Source organism: Chelonia mydas, chromosome 2 (genome assembly GCF_015237465.2).
Source record: "Chelonia mydas isolate rCheMyd1 chromosome 2, rCheMyd1.pri.v2, whole genome shotgun sequence".
NCBI lineage: Eukaryota > Metazoa > Chordata > Testudines > Cheloniidae > Chelonia > Chelonia mydas.
In genome coordinates this window covers 125185492-125201133 of record NC_057850.1, presented here as the reverse complement: position 1 = coordinate 125201133, position 15642 = coordinate 125185492, and positions in this window count along the sequence as shown.

Below are 15642 nucleotides of genomic sequence, written 5' to 3'. Positions count from 1 at the left end.
GGGCCAACCTGGACACTCTACAGGCCAAAGCCTTCCTACTTCAACACAGGTTCCTATCCGTGTTCTCACTCATAGACACGGTTCAACACACTCAACAAATACTGGCCAGACTCTGCCTCCAACTGTTGGGGGCATATTGCGGTGGGCACGGCAGGGTTACTACACACCAGACTCCACATGTGATGCCTCCAACTATGGTTCAGTTTGAGTTACAGACTGAACAGGGACATGCGGGACAAACCTCTATCACTACCTACCAGGATCAACAAGTGTGTAGACTGGTGGAAGGATCCAGCCAATGTGTGCAAAGGGATCCCATTCTCATTGCTCCTTACCACCGACACGTCATTCATAGGGTGAGGCACCCGTTTATATGGCCTCATGACGCAAGGCAAATGGTCACCTATGGAGATATCTCGACACATCAAGCCTGCTCCCATTTCCTCCTGCTGATAGCAGGATCACATATAAAGATCCTAACAGACAACATAGCCTGCATCAACTGCTGGGTGGAGAAGGGACAGGTCACCCTTCCTATGCGCAAAAGCAATGAAGTTATAGAACTGGTGCATCTCTCACAACTTCACTTCATCCATGGATTACCTCCCAGGCATGCAGAATTTGAAAACGGACCACCTCAGTCACAAATTTCCGCACAGTCATGAGTGGGAGATGCATCCATCAGGACTCCACGACCTGTTCACACAAGAAGTGCTTAACCTAAATCTAAAAGTAAGCAACTTAAATCAGTGGCTTGATTTTTTTTTTCAGCCACCACAGCAGCAGCAATAGCAACTTCTAGGAGAAGGTAGATATAAATAACTTTCACTTACAAAATTTTGTGAGGGAACAACATTTCAACAAGGGGGTTGGAACCTTGAAAAAGGGGAATAGTGACAACCCAAATTTCAGACATTCAAGCTGCATTAAGTTATTAGTAAACTTCAACTACATTTTGCTGACAGCTGTGAGGTACATAAGTGCCACAGTGTAGGATTAATGTCAGTTTCACTTCAAACATTTGATTAATTATGTCTTTGACATTTTCCAAATGTTAGTTATCACTGGGCATTTTCACATTCTGTGTATAAACATTTAAGCCCACATCCTAAAAGGTATAAGCGCCTAACTTCCACTGAAATCTGTTGAAGATACCTTCAAGGATCTGGGCCTTATTCAGCTTTCATAGACTCAGCATATGATCATCTAAATCTTGTTATCATCTGATAAGGACTTCATTTGCTTGTGGGCTCCCTCACCAGCACAGGAAAGAATCAGTGTCATACCTAAGTCTCTTTCAGGGCACAGTTTATTATTCAAATGAAAAAGTCATAAAGTAACACAAAACAAAGCTAAACCCATGAAAAAAACTGTTTGTGGGGGCCCAAAAGCCTTTCCCCTGGCATTTCACTCTGTCCTGGAAAAAAAGACACACCCCTTCTTTTAGCCCCTGCTGAATTATGTGACAGGCAGGCAGCCCTTAACCCTTTCCTGGCTGTTTCATTCTGTCCAAGCTTCAGTATTTATAAATTCCCCTAGTTACTCTAGTGAATATAAAATCTCAATACTAAACTTTCCTAGTGGTTTATGTATGGCCGATTGGATTACTGGTAGATTGCTACTGTGCTGTGTAGAAATCTTAATTTTCTACCAGAATAAGAACTCTATTTTATATCTATATCCACTTTGTCTGACAAAACCACTCACTACCACAGACTAGAACTGGAGATAAGACATCTTCTTCATAAATGAAACATAATTTGTCAATGGAAACTTGCATATCAGTCAATAAAACTATATTAAAAGTATGCTAAGGCTGCACAGTTACACATCTGAAAGTCAGGAAATGACAATTTTGAAGTCATACCCTTTCTCAAATTACACAGTACTGTACTCTGTCATTTTTCTCTATAAAACAACCTGCACATGTGTAGCATGTTGAAATAAACATGTACTGCTCTATGTATTCCCGAAATTCAGTACCCCATAATCATCTGTTTGGTTAACGGGAGTCCTCATGGGTATATATGGATGCTCATCAGTGAATTAATCTGCAGGGAATTAGAATAGAAAACTGTAGACAATGTTATATATAGCTGCCACAAAACCTGCATCTATAATTCTCATTCTGCTGCATCAGACCCAAACGCTCAACATTTTAGGCTGTCTTATTTTTCATGCATTTCAATTCAGTGGGAGTTGGGCATTTACTTACTTAGATGCTGTTGACAATCTCCTCCAGCATCACTTGTTTATATATAAGATGAGAGCATGCCCTTTTGCAAAATGGCCTGGGCAAAGCTAGTCTCTGAGTTATGAGAAATTAAGCAAAGCTGAATTGGACTGGACAACTTAGAGATATTCATCCCAGTCTTTCTTGACTGAAAGAACTGGCATCCTGTTCATAGTTTATATTCTCCATTTTTACTTTAAATAAAACTTTGCCATAAAGAGTACTAAGACTGAAAACATGGCTGAACACTTGCGTCTCAGAACTTCGGTGCAACACTTATTTTTGTCTTAGGTATTTTCGAAGTCCATAATAGTGATTTTTTCACAGAATCATACAATAGTAATTTGACACACTGTACAGAAGTAGGCTACGTTAATTAACTTCCTGCTCAGACCAGCCATCACACACACACAGTGAAGAGAGTAGATTTAAATTCTGTTTGTTCAGCTGGCTCCCAAGTTTCCATCACCTTACTCATATTGAGTAGCATATGTGTGTATGGTCAATGAACCCAATACAAGGGATGCATAATATTTGTAAAGTAGGCCCCTGCAGTTTGACCACTAACACATTTATCCCCAAAAAACAACTTGTATTGCTAGACTATATTTGGGAATAGTGCTGGGTGTGCAAAACAAAAAAAACAATAAAACATGAATATTTTTATTCTTTATTCCTTGTATTTTAACTCCCAGTTATGAACAAAAACGTTTGTGAGCCCTGAAGTTTTACAAATATTAACATGAGTCAATGCTCATCCAAAATTCATAAAGGAAGTGCATCGATGTGACTTGATCTTTTTGGTAGGGTTTCATTGTTGAATGAAAGCTCCAGGAATCCATTCTGTACTCAGGTAGTTTTCTGCTTTTGTACTAGACCACATTGCTTTGCTGTTACAGAATGCAGTGCATTGGGGGAGGGGGAGGCTACAGAGCCATGCTTCTCCAGTAACATTGCACATTACATTATGTATAATCTTCAGCAACAAACAACAATAATGACTTAGAGATGTCCTTCCAATAAGAAGTTGTTGTTTTTCCATAGACAGCACATCTGCAACACAAAGCCAAGTGTTCCGTTTAAGCCTTGTGAATTTTGTATGCCTTTTGGGATCTACATACTGGATTTTTCCTATGTGAGTATCTCACTCAATGCTATAAAAACTCAAAAGCATGTTAATTCTTTACAGGCTGTATTTTCAAAGTGAACTTCAGCCACTTGAAAGCTCAAGTTTGCAAGCACATTCAATAACCAGCACAAATGATAAAATTTAGCTACCTACCATTGACTACCTGATTTGTGGGTGGAAACTGTTTACACAAAGAGCAAAACATGCACTTTCATTTTTATTTTAGATGAAGTAACACAACAGAGCAAATAATAAATTGTCATGAGAGCAGAATTCGTCCCACTCCTTAAGATTTCCTTATTCTGACTCATCTCAAAGCACTGCCCCACAGCAGAAAAGTAAGTAGACTGTTTACATGTAAAGATGCAGTGCACAGAAAACAGGATCATAGATATATGCACCAGATTCCTCTGTAATTGTTTTTCAAGTTTATGGCTTGTCTACATGGGGACGCACATGAAAATTAATCTGAATTAACTAAAGGTGTGAATTTACTCTCCTGGATGTTCCCGTGTAGACAAGCCCTTCTTGGTAGAGCATCTACAGCTATATTTCAACTGAAGGCACCTGTGAGAAAAGACACATTTGGTACTTGTCCTTCATATTCACTCTGAGATTCGCTCACTACAGGACTATTTTCATTTATTGCGTATTTTCAGACCAATTAAATCATCAAGAGAGTATGCAGTTCTGATTCAAGATATTGGGAGATACACATGAACATCTGAGGTCAAAATTTGATTCTGAGAGGCTCTCTGTTATTCTTTTTTTTTTTTAAAGAAAGGACCACTTCCGGTTATAACTGGGTTATAGCATTGCTATTTTATGATAACAAGAGCAAGTTTTAAGGCTCAGTGGTGCAACAATAATGCAACTAATATACTGCAAACTTCCTCTGAGATTCTCTGAGCTAGACTCTTACCATGTTCAGAATGTATTCCAAGACACATCTTACTGCTTGGTGTGAGGGGCAATTCCACTTGCACCAGGCATTATAATAGGAGGCTATGAAAGTGGACAAAAGGCAGTATTAATGTTCTATTATAGTAAATGAAAAAATGTACATCATGTTATTCAGATACTACAGCGGTGGAAAATTATGGAATGTGTATAATAATCAGTTACATCCTGATGTGGGAACTATTAACTAAACACACCATTTATATATTTCAATTAATTTTAAATGTGCCTTTCCCTTTCTCTGTACGGCAATATGGACTAATTTAGATTTACAGATGTGTTTTGAGAATCTTGGTTTTAAACGTTGGGAAGATCAGTGTATTAAAAAATGTAAAGACCTATCACTACATTCTGTCCTAATTTGGAACCCATGCAATCCCACAGAAGGTAGTGGTGAATCCACAGGATGTATGCTGAGGTAGAATTTGGTCCTTATTATGTAAGTATGCACCAATGAATTTATGTTGCTGAGTTGTACCAAATAGAGTTTAGGGAAGAAATGTTTCTTACGAGTTACTTGTCCGTGGTAGCATCCACAGGTCCTTCTACACTCCCCATGAGGATTGGGGTCCCTTTGTGCTGGGCCCTATACATACACAAGATGTTCTCTGACCCAAAGATGTTACAGGCTATATGAAAAGACAGATTAAGTGTGAAGAGATGGGTTGAACTATAGAGTTATAGTTTGTATCTTAAAGTGTAGGTCACTACTGTATCTGCAGTTTGGCAAGAAGAGATTGAGATCTCTACCTCTGCCAATACTAGATGAAACACTGAAATTCCTCACTTGGCACTAAAACATTCCAAGCTTATATTCTCTACTCTAACAAACAGATGAACTGAATTCACAGGCCACTATGGTGTGATGGTGAAGTGATCTAGCTTTTCAGCAGTTTAGAATGAGGACAAGAAGGAAGTATATCTGTGAGTAAAAGTCAGTTCTATGAACACCTGCCATATGGTTTATCAATGGAAATATACAAAGTATTATTATTGCTTTATTATTAACCTATTATATTACATGGTTTGCTGTTGCCCAGATACCTATGTTTGTGAAATACATGGCTATTGAAGGAAGCTTTCTAGGTGGAGCAAGAGAATAGGATAAAGTGAGAGAGGTTCTTTGAATAAATTTTCTGTGGCAATATATAGCTCAGACACAAGTGATATTGTCAGATCCCCTTTTGTATGTCTTTCAGTTGAGAATTTTAAGAAAAAAGTGTTTTTTAGCAAATAGATGTTCTAACAGCTAAATTATTATTTTATTTTTCTTTTAATGGCCAGGCATACAGAAGGAATGAGTGTGGCAAGAGATCCACAAACTGTCATCAGTGCTAAATGACAGAAAGTACTATATTCTCTTTGAACAGGTTGGAATCCTTTTATCTATTTTAGAGAAAGCATTTATGTAATTTTCATATCAAAGACTGACTGAATAATTGAATAAGGAATTGACAAAAGGACTATTAGGACAGGTAAAAACTAGACCAGTAATATTTGTTAAAAAAATGATCAGCAGAACTTTAGGGACATCATGAAAGATTAAGCACAAACATTTGTAAGTCAGACAAGTAAAAGAAACAATCCATTTATTACCACTTTGCATGGGAATTATAATTAATTTTGGGCCAATGCAAAATTTAAAGAAATACAATGATTAAAATAATTTCTATATATAGCAATTTGTGAAAATAGATCAAAAATACGCTCTTGTTAAAATTCATAAAATATTTTAATGAATATTGAAGTATGTAACTGAAAACAAAATCGGAGGAAGTGCTGTATGCAGTGTTAATGATGTATTTTCTGGTGTAATCACATAATTATTCCAGCTGTTAAAGATTTTCTACTCATGGTACTAAGTAGCCCCTAATATCAATGTCAGAATACTGTATGTGGCAGATGTTTACTCATGATTTTTTAAAAAGATTCTTCATAATTGCATGTAGAAGCTTAAGTTTTTGTTTTATCAAACTCTGACAGATGTATGAAATTACTCTGCTTGACTTTGTTGCAAACTGCACACATCTGAGAAGGTTGAAAAATGTTTTTGAATATTCTCTCCATTCACAATATTGTTTTGTGGAACAAATTAACATATTCCTACATTGTGAAATACATTTTCATGAAGACAAGCCTTTGGAGTTTTGTAACCTGAGAAGCTGACAATTTTTAAAAAAGAGAAAGTGAATGTACAGTGGACAAAGGGTTAATGGATTACCTTAATCAATGTTTCTATACAGATATGTAATTCCTATAGGTAGGTTTTGAACAGAAAGGGTATAGATATCGTGATTCAGCTTTGCAGACACCTTTGTAAAGATTTTTTTTTCAGCACATACACCTGGGGCAAATTTTGTCCTGCTTCCAGCACAATAGAGAACGCAATCATTGACTGCTTTTCTTCATCTGTACTTTTACTCTCGTCATCCACTGAAGTCCAAAAGAATCCACCAACTCATTAAAAGTCATCAGTGACACTTTTGTACTATGCCAGACCTATGCTTTTCAGATGCCACTCTTGGAAGCAATTTGTAGGGGAGAAACCTCAGTATTCATGCAGAAATGATATTAATAAAATTATATAATTTTAAAAACCATTAGGTCATGATAAACGTGTTTGCATCTTTGCTGACTTTAAAGACATAGCTATGGTATACCAGGTTGCTTTAAAAAATAGCAGTACCTGTGTATGTTTTTAGTTAGGTATTATGTTATAAAAATGTTTAGGCTGGTTAAAAAAAATTTCAGGCATCTTCCATTTCTGTCTCCAAAGGACAAGCAAATGTAAGGATGATAACCCCTCCTTTGCCGTAAAACCATGTTTATTACCCCTATGAATATTATACAAACTTAGAAAAGTGGTGTTTTAAAACTTATCTTGCTTTAATCTGTTTACTGTTTTCTTTTGTGCTATATTTAAAAGATTGGTTATTGAAATTTGTGTTTTGTACAAAATATGTAATAGAAGTTGAAGTGCTATAACATATAGATTATAACCCAAAGGACCATGGGTCAAGAAACAAACCTCTAAGAGTGTTTTATCTAGACCATACCAGTTGGTACCAATGTAATCCTTATATCAAGAAACAAAGAATGTAAACCATTCATGTTTTAGGAAAAGACCTGATTGTGAAGAGGAATGCACAGCATTGAATATAATGGTGCAGTGGATTTTTCACTTCTCCCCCCCACCCCCACCCCAAAAAAAACCTTCTAAGTAAACTTGCATAGAGAATAATAGAAATATACTTGTTAAAATAAATATTATAATTACCTAAAACTTCATTCAGAAAAGCTTTGGGGGTGGGGGGGGACGGGGGACGACATGTGAATATGGAAATGTTTCAGACCTTTTGCTTATTTTTCAGCGTTGAAATGGGAAACACTTTTGTGAAATCATACCTTTAAATATGTTAGCTAAATGTAAATATCTTAATATAATTTTCCAATATCATTACTACATAAATAGTAAAATGCTTTATGCACCTGAATGGAATTGAATGACCTTGTTAAAATAATTACTAATGTAAGAAGCCATTTAAGTACAGAATATTTATATTGATGGGGAATTAATAGTGCTCAAAGAATTCCCTCAGCCAACTGAGGAAGACAAGAATCATCAAAATTTGTATCAACATCTTCTTTAATAACTGTTTCAGCTAAAAACTTTCTAAGAGTTATTTAATTTTTAAAAACTGAGAAATAAAAACATTTTATATAAAAAACAGAAGTTTTTGAAAATAGCATTTCATTTCCTGTTGCACGCTAAAAAAAAATTGAAGGAATATTTCAGAAAATGAATTGAATTGAATAAAAAGAAAAAGTTAACCTTTTCAAGTTAGAATTTATCTAGTACTTTTCTGCCACAAGAAGATCAAAGGCATTTAGTAATATTGCATGTTCATTAAAACAGACTACATATTCAGAAGATGGTGTCACCCATGCCAATCCCCAAAAGATGGTGTCACCTAAAACAATGAAAAGATAACAGCAACCAATTTTTAATCTAGACAAGCCTACAAGAGGTGTGTTTTCCCATAATTTAATGGAAAGAAGGAGAAGAATATTAAAAACTGAAGTGAGCACCACCAAGTACATGCACACCTTCTGCTACTCTGTTTAAACAGGATGCACTCCTCCATTTATCCTGGCCATCTCAACAAGCAAGCTGCCATGACATTTAAAAAACCTGACTCAAGAAACCAACCCAAAGAAAATCTCCCAAAGACTTCAACATGGATTGGTGAGAAGAAATTAATTAAAGTAATACCAAGAGATTAGATTTAAAAACACTTGTAATAATTTTATTGGGATATGGAAATGCTTTTGTAATTTAAATATGAACAATTTCTCCTGTTAATTACCAAATGTTTTAGACCATGTATTCCTGGAGAGGAGATGGGCTAAACATTGGTAAACAAAGAAAAGTGGTATTTATTTGGATATAAGATTCTTAATATTTGTAATTAGCCAGTCTTAAAACAGCGCCTTAAATAGCTTGTTTTAACTACTGGTAACTGTTTTAAAGATTTGATTTTATAGGATTTAGTTAAGGCTACTTACTTTGTCAAATTATAAACTGGTTGGTTATTAATAACAACCAACAGGATCCACCTGCCTTTAAACACTTTTATACAACTATAAACAGCTTAGTTATCTAATAAGACACTAAGACTGAATTCACAATAAATTTGCGAAACAATATTCTTTGGCCTTAACATACGAAATGAAGGACACCCCAAAGGCAGTTCACTCTGAAAGGGGTAATCTCTGTTAAGAACTTGTCACTAAGAGGAATACAGAAGAGATTGCAATGTAAATGACCACTTCATTTGTGTTCTGCTATTTATGTTGTTTTGTTTGAATTTTTCTTTTCCTTTCTTTAATGATAAAATAGCCATTGTTAATAATTGTGATTATTTTGCTTGGTCTGAATCCTGGTGTCCCCTAAAATAAATACAAGAACCCCAGTGACTAAAACAGTGGGAGTCACACCATTGAGTAGGTAGTAAGAGAAAAAAGTTAGTAAGAGCTGGCCTAACTTTATTGTTTCTATAAACTACATAACTGTAGTAACTTTAAAATTCCCCTTTTTCTGCAGGAGCCCCAGGTTGGGCTGTTGCTGGTATACACTTGCATCACAAAAAGGGAAAGCACTTAAGACGTTGACACCTCACTTTGATTGTCTGGCTATGCCAAAAGAATGATAGGAGACATTAGATATGGGTTTAATCAGGCTGCAACTTTATTATTAGACAGATGTCTGGGACTAACCTGGCGGATAAAATGTGTGCAGTGCAGGTGCAAAATTTATGTCCCTCCAGTAGATTCACTGCCAGGACCTTACCAATTCCAGCCAATTTTGGGGGCGGGGGGCTTTCACCAGCTTCCCTGACTTTTCATCCAGGTCCCTCCAGCAATTTTCTTGTTGGGACCTTACTAACCACGTCCCCTCATAGGAGGGGTTAAGGTGGACTATAATGATGGGAGGGTTGGCTACCTGCTGTACCAATCGTAGGAGTCCCCAACTGCTTGCTCAATTACCAAGCACCTTTCCTTAATTCCTTTTCCAATCCATTTTTTTCATTCTTTTGCACCTTAATTTATGGAGTACGTGCGCTGAACATCCACCACAAGGAGGAGTCAGCCATTAGCTTGATTGCCTCCTCCCCACACCCAGATGGGTTCCCAGATATCTCCAGATGGCCTTTTGCCTAGCAGCCCTACTGGGGATAAAAGACCCATTGTCCCATATGCGATCGTTGAGAGGCACTAGCAACTGCATTGTCCTTGACCCGGTACTGCAACAACCTCCCTCCATGGAGCGCTGCATAAGCGACCCATTCTCTGGATCCTTGAATTGACAAGACTCCTTAAAAGAAAAAGAAATAAACAATTTGTAAGCTGGAGCCAAAAATCTCCATTCCACCGACCACATCACGTTCTGAGGTTCCAGAGAGCCCACGGCATGTGCTGGGATTCACTGCTATCCCCTGTTGCAAGCTCACAAAATCTGTGAAACTGGAAATGAGACAAGGCATCTTCTATGCCATTATCCATGCCTGGCACGTGCTTGGAAGAAAAACAGATGTTGAAGGTTAAGCATTGTAGAACAAACACCCTTACCAAATTCATAACCCTGTGCGATCTGGAAGTTTGGCGACTGATAACCTGTACCACTGCCATGTTGTTGCACCAGAAGCAAGTTTTTGTTTAATATCTTCATAAATGATCTGGAGGATGGTGTGGACTGCACCTTCAGCAAGTTTGCAGATGACATTAAACTGGGAGGAGAGGTAGATACGCTGGAGGGTAGGGATAGGATACAGAGGGACCTAGACAAATTAGAGGATTGGGCCAAATGAAATCTGATGAGGTTCAACAAGGACAAGTGCAGAATCCTGCACTTAGGATAGAAGAATCCCATGCACCACTACAGACTAGGGACCGAATGGCTAGGCAGCAGTTCTGCAGAAAAGGACCTAGGGGTTACAGTGGACGAGAAGCTGGATATGAGTCAACAGTGTGCCCTGGCCAATGGCATTTTGGGATGTATAAGTAGGGGCATTGCCAGCAGATCGAGGGATGTGATCGTTCCCCTCTATTGGACATTGGTGAGGCCTCATCTGGAGTACTGTGTCCAGTTTTGGGCCCCACACTACAAGAAGGATGTGGAAAAATTGGAAAGAGTCCAGCAGAGGGCAGGAAAAATGATTAGGGGACTGGAACACATGAGTTATGAGGAGAGGCTGAGGGAACTGGAGATGTTTAGTCTACAGAAGAGAAGAATGAGGGGGGATTTGATAGCTGCTTTCAACTACCTGAAAGGGGGTTCCAAAGAGGATGGCTCTAGACTGTTCTCAGTGGTAGCAGATGACAGAACAAGGAGTAATAGTCTCAAGTTGCAGTGGGGGAGATTTAGGTTGGATATTAGGAAAAACTTTTTCATGAGGAGGGTGGTGAAACACTGGAATGCGTTACCTAGGGAGGTGGTGGAATCTCCTTCCTTAGAAGTTTTTAAGGTCAGGCTTGACAAAGCCCTGGCTGGGATGATTTAATTGGGGATTGGTCCTGCTTTGAGCAGGGGGTTGGACTAGATGACCTCCTGAGGTCTCTTCCAACCCTGATATTCTATGATTCTATGATAAGCAGACCCTTATATTAGCCAGCTCCAATCCCCAAATGACCTCCGCAACTAAAATGGGAAAAATTCCAAGAAGGTTATGTCACACACAACCCTGTTTTGTATCCAGGTGGTGGGACATTTTGTGCATACCATTTGCCTTGATAAAAAACCCAAAAACCTGCACCACCTGCCGCATATGAGTGGATTTTTAACCCCCTTTGTAATAACCATTGTTCCCTTCACAATGGTGCCCCATTAAGTTGACTCAGAAAACTTTTCCACACCGTCAAGTGTTCCTTCATATGTCTAGTAACTGGTATGTAATGGCGTGGCCTGGTTATGCCGGCTGTTGCCACTGCCCACCGGGCACAAAACGGGGCAACAACCCTGCAAGCAAAAGTCAGGTGACCCAGAATAGACTGCAGTTCTTCTAGTCTGATTTGGGGGGGGGGGGGGGGCAGTGCTCTCTGGAGCAACCCGAATAGCTCCTGAAGTTTATCCTGAGGGAGCCGTGATACGCCCTCCCTGGTGTTTGGTCTCCATTCCAGCCCTTGGTCTCCATTGGGACTGCCCTACACTGCAGCTGCTGCCTCTGCTTGTCCCCTTTCCATCAAAGGTACAGGCACCTGTGGCACCTAAGCAGCAACCTGCTCACAGCCAAAAAAAAAAAAAAAAAAAAAAAAAAAATGCAGCCTCATCCATCCACTTGCAGCAGGGCTAGTACATGAAACAGTTAAATTCCCTCCCCACCCCGCCCTACCAAAGCACGTTGACTGTTTTAGAAGCTGACTAGCCTCGCTTGCAATTTCACCCTCCCTGGCTGCAGTTTGCACCCTGCCTATGGGTGGAAGTACCTGGGGCAGGGAGATGCTAGTTCCCCTTCTTTCCATTGTCCCCTTTCTGTGTAATTTGCCTTTGCCTGCCCTTCCCTGTTTTCCTGAGCTCACCCTTCTCCGTGGCCTTGGAGCCGTGCTGATTCCTAATCCTGTTTGCTGCTTTTCTGGAGCCATGCTGCTTCCCATGCTGGCTTCCATGTGGTCCGTCAGCAAGCTATGCACAGGAGCCTCGGTGCCTGCTCCCCAGCCTGTTCCAGTTTACCTTTTTAAACCCCTCATTCCTAGGTGGTGAGTCATGCACCTCACTGACTGTTCTTTCAGCAGTTTTACCTCTCCCCTCCTCCCCCGAGCCAGAAAGCATTGCCTTCTTCTCCCAGCCAGCCAAACTTCTCCCCGCTTAAGTGCAGGGCGGCGAGTCTCAATCTCAGAAGCAATAGTACCTTCAAGCTTCTTGTTTCTTCTGTTTTTAATCAACCTTTATCAATGGCTTTGTACTTTGCCTTTTAAAAATATTTAAAAGATATAAAAAAAACTCATTGTTTATAAGTTTATATTTTTTATATCTTTGCCATTTCTGCCACAATATTATATAGTACTCAGAAATCAGTGTAGTAAAGATCATGTTAAAGTTGTTCAGATTTTTAAAGTGTGCACACACACACAAAAGTAATCAAATTCAAGTGTATGGTTCATTTATCCCTTTCCCATATGTAATATTTTTTTTCCTGTATGTAACTGTAATTTTAATGACTTAGAACCAAATTTTCACTGAAGCCAATAATGGGAGAGGGGTTTGTGTATGTTTGTGTTCATGTGCACACCTAGAGCTAACGCTGCAATGAAGACAAGATATTAGTTGTGCTGCCAGCTTTGTTGTGGTCCCCCATTGACCCTTATTTTATTTCCCATTTAATTTTTTATGTTCAATTGAGTATATGAGTACCACTAAATTGCATTCATTTTATTATTAATAATAAATATTTAGTAGTTCCCTAGCGTCTTCTTTACAAGGATCTCTGAGTGTTGAAACATGAATGAATCAACACTCCAGTGCAGTAGTATATATTCTGCCAATTTTATAAATGGGAGTTCGAAGCAGAGAGAGACTGATTTGCAAAAGAGTATGCTGAAAGTCAGTGACAAAAATGGAATTAAACCTGGATTACTAGACTTCTAATCAAATGGTGTAACCATTAGCCTGTTACTCTTTCCCTCCATGTTTGATATATCCAAACTACTGTATCCCTCCTTTCTTCTTCGCTATGATTAGTTTGCCAGAAAATGTATTTGTATTTTTAATACTTTTAAGTTTTAATTCTTGATCGCTTCCATCTACTCCTGACTAGAGATAAGCTTTAACTATGGTCGCCAGAGGCAAAAGCTCCATATTGACTTGCCATCAGAGTTTACTGCTTAAACCTCTTTTATTGGTCAGATAGTCTCACTGAATCTCAACACTTCAAAATTTGTGAAATTTTAGGTTTGGATTTGGAATTTGAAGCCCTGAGCTCAAGAGCATTTGGATCCGGAATATTGGTTGAGGATATTTTAAAGACAGGAAGTTAGGATGCTTATGTTATTTGGTATTCAAGATCAGGTTCAGGACCATCTATACTAATGGGCAGCTCCTAATTGTCTTAGCTTAAGAGCTCTGTTGAGACGATACTGCAGATAATATACTGCCATACCTAAGGATGTCCAAATAATGTCTGAAAATATCAATGGGTAAACTCAAATAAATATGGAATTTGAAACACTCTGTTAATAACAGCATCCCATGTAGGCATTTCAGAGGAAAGTTAATTTGATTCAAAAGAGTTGTAGATCTGCTGAGAACTACCAGTTAGAATTACTACAGTATTCTACTCAATATCTTCATTGTCTCAAATTAAGACTAGCAAAAGCAATTAATTTGTTTTGTGTTCTGACTCTTATCCCATAGCACTGAACAAACTACATCAGGAATCATTTTATTCCTGAAACAGTCACCTCTCCAAAGGTAGGTGACATTTAGGACAACTAGTACACAACACATGTCATAGTGGTTAGAGGTAATACATTTGGCCAAGGATACCAGGACAAACTTTTACTTACTCGTAAAAAAAGTATCCTGAGCTCTTTAACATATATGCGGAGCAGGGGGTAGAGCGAAACAGCAACAATTCAAACTTGTCTTTTGTAAAGGTGTCATCCACAGTCAGTAAACTCTATAGAAGTTAGACAAGTATTTTCAAATCAATCTACTAATGAGCATTCTGAATGGTAGATCAGACTCATAATGGTATTATATCATTTGCCTAAGACATACAGGCAAATATCTGATTAATTTTTCTTTCCAGTGTTTAGAAAACAAGCCAAGGCATCAGACAAATATGAATCAAATTCCACTTTGCTGAAAGTAGTGTAACTCCTAATTAAGTAGTGTAACTCCTCCCCCCCATCCTTATGCTAGGACTAAATTTGATACAGTACATTGAGGAGAATCTTTTTTCCTCCTATATCACTGACATTGCAGAATCCGCAGTCACACTCCAGAGGTAGAATTATCAAAGAAAATGAGCTATTAGAACTGACTTTGTTTTACAAATCTTCCTTAAATGAACTTCATGGACCATAACAAGACAGACTCTTTTTTTGTTTGTACTTTGCTTACAAATGTAAAGCAATAAGCAGATTTAATACACATGCATATTAAAGTATCTAGAATAAATGTCAACACATTTAAAATATACTCAGAAAAAAATCTGTCTTCATTGATGTTACAGCAGATGGGTTTCTGGAAAAGATAAGAAGAGCTCAGTTGGAGGTAGACCAGAGGCTATTTCTGTCATCCTTGTTAGAGGGACAGATGATGCCACAGAAACTTTTTAACTAAAATTCACTTAGCCTTGAGTGATGTTTAGCAGAAATCAATTTAGAGTTCAAATGAGTTGAATGCATTTCATGTATGTTTTCAAGGTTGGAATTTCAGCTCTTCATTTTATATTGTGAATTTTCTATTAGTGTATTTATAGTTGAGCAGCAAGGGATTTAACGCTTGTGTTGTTAAATATTGACCCATGTACAAGTGTTTACCAGCACAAATTTAAGTATACAAACATGATATTTAGGCACATTGTTAGTCTGAAGGAAAAGTTATTCAGAAACCAAACATATTTTATCCCTTCTCCCTCATAAAGTTCTTCAGATTTGCTAAGCTCATGAGCCTAGAGTTATGTTTGATATTAATAGAAAAGTTAAAAATAGGAAAAAAATAAGGGAAAGCAAGATAAAGGATGGAAGCTTCTTAAATTTGCTGCGGCCTGTCTCATCAATTTTCTGTATTTAGGTCATTTGTGTATAATAGTTAATAATA